This window comes from Salvia hispanica, chromosome 5, assembly GCF_023119035.1.
Source record: "Salvia hispanica cultivar TCC Black 2014 chromosome 5, UniMelb_Shisp_WGS_1.0, whole genome shotgun sequence".
Lineage (NCBI taxonomy): Eukaryota > Viridiplantae > Streptophyta > Magnoliopsida > Lamiales > Lamiaceae > Salvia > Salvia hispanica.
In genome coordinates, this window is record NC_062969.1 from 15,228,026 (window position 1) to 15,230,238 (window position 2,213).

General features: G+C 46.4%; 1 long non-coding RNA gene across 1 annotated transcript; it reads left to right on the plus strand.

The window, feature by feature from the left end:
* The first annotated feature begins 780 nt into the window (after nt 1-780).
* On the plus strand, nt 781-1,930 carry LOC125187111. The gene is made up of 2 exons (XR_007170565.1): nt 781-1,450; nt 1,662-1,930. It is a non-coding gene; the product is annotated as an uncharacterized LOC125187111 (long non-coding RNA).
* The last annotated feature ends 283 nt before the right edge of the window (nt 1,931-2,213 follow it).

Sequence of the window (2,213 nt, forward strand, 5' to 3'; positions counted from 1 at the left end):
ACCCATCGACACATCTCCCTCTCTCTCAAAAAATATCCCAATTTCACTTCATTCTCAAAACCCCTTCTTCACAGAGTATCAAGGCAGCGGCCCTTACGCCCTTCTTCCTCGCCACCTCTCCGGCGAATCGCCATCTCCGGCGTCGCCGGAGCTCTCTCTTCCTTCCCCTGCAACCAATTCTCTTTTCCTCTCTTAGTTCCAAAACAAAATCCCTAAATTGAAGAGTAGAGACGCAGCGTCTTCTTCTTCTTCCTCACGACTATCCGCCGCTAAATTGGCTCGCCGGCGGTTGCCGGAGCTCTCTCCTCAACTCGTCGCCGCTTCCGGCGAATCCGCCTCCGCCGTTCCCTCCTTCAAGTTTCCTCTCTCCGTCGAGCTTTCTCCCGACAAACTTTCCTCGCCCGACGAAATCACCGATTGGGGAAAGGGCGTCGCCTTTCTCCCTTCGTCTTCTCCGGTGTGTCTATGACCGAAGCGTCTTACTTCGTCTCCGGCTGCTCGACGAGCAGACCCGCCACCATTCTTCGCCGTACGTTGCTGCCTCCTTCGCGAGGCAGCCGCGATACTTACCGGAGGCTGACGCCCCCGCTTCCTCCGGTAGGCGTTCTTCCTCTTCTCGGCGAGCCAGCAGTGGAGAGGAGACATTGCCTCCTTCGCGCCAGCCTCCATCGCCGCCGATTTCTTCGCCGTCAGCCTCGTCGAGCAAGGCTGCTGTCTACGCTGCCTCGGTCGCATCGACGCTTGCTCGACGCCGAACAGCCCCTTACTCTCAAGCTAAGTCTCCTCCCCCCTTACTCCTTTCAAAGCTTGGTCTTTTAAAGCTTTATGTTCTTGGGCAGATTGTTATTACTGCTTTATCACTTGATGTGGGAAGTCTTAGTTGCATTGAGTGGGGTTTGCGATATGAGAAGGAATGTAGCTACTGGAATTGGTCTTTAGCTATTGTATTAGAGTTCTGATTTTTCAATTGGGGCACTTAGCTTACTGTATTGAGAACTTGAGGGTTCTGCTATTGTTCCATACTTGGTTGTGAGAATCCTATAGAAATTCTAAGTTCTTGTGCTATCTACTGAGCTAGCTCTACATGATGCAAAGGGTGTTGAGGGAATTACCTCACTTGGTGAATCCTTGATTCTTGGCTGCCACCTCCTTCTCTCTGCCACCGCCTCTCCTTCGATACTTCTTAAAAATATTCAAACTTTGGGGTGCTTGAGCGGTATGGGAGAGAAGTGGCGTTGGGTGGTTTATATAGCCACTTTGCTTGGCTGTTTGTGATTGGAATCTTGGAGGCAAAGGCTCCTATTTTGGGGTTGCTAGTTCTTTCTCTTTCGAGCTTGATGATTGTGAGATTCTTGCCGTTTTGGTGATTGTGGCTGATCTTCTTGGCTGATTTCTCGGCCTTGATCGACGGGGAGATGAGAGTTTGACTCATCTTCTACTTTGGGCTTGTGTAGGAGCTCTTTCTCCTGTGCCTTCTTTGTCTTGAATCTCTTTTGATGTTAGAAGAGATGGTGACCAAGATTGGCTTACCTCATGCTCTATCTTGTAGCTCTTCTAGCTGCACTATTCACCTACTTGCTCCATCTCTTATTTAGCTTGTGCTTCCCTCCCTCTTTACTTGTGTGCAAATTTATAACCCCAATTTGGTGTAAACTTTGTAGGTACATGGAGGCATTCTTGGAGCTTGTGGAGGGGAGCAAAATCGAGAATAAGAATGGGAGGGAAAGAAAGAAGATGCTCCTCTTGAGCCCATTTGGTTCTATCCTCAATTTAGTTTGCTTCCAAACTTGAGAATTAAAGAAGTGGATAGATAGTGTAGAATAGGTGCATGTTGATTTTATCACACTTGAAGGCATGTACTATTTCCATTATCCATGTATTTTATTCCTCAAGGTGTATCCGCATTTCTCTAATGAAAGTATTTTCTCCACTTTTATTCTTGAAACTTAAATTTTCCTTGCATTTTATTTCCTCCAACGAAGATACTTAAATTACTCCAAAGTCGAATACGGCGAGGAATGTACGATTACACATCTTCTAAAAGAAATTAATTAAGCTAATAAATCCGATTTATCTCGAAAGAAAGGAACGAAATTCCGGGGCGTCACAGGTACGTTCTCTTTTAATCTCTGAGCTTTGAACTTGAATTCTTTCATTGAATGACTTTGTTGTTGATATGTATTGGTAGTTTGAGTTAGAGTTTGATGAGCAAT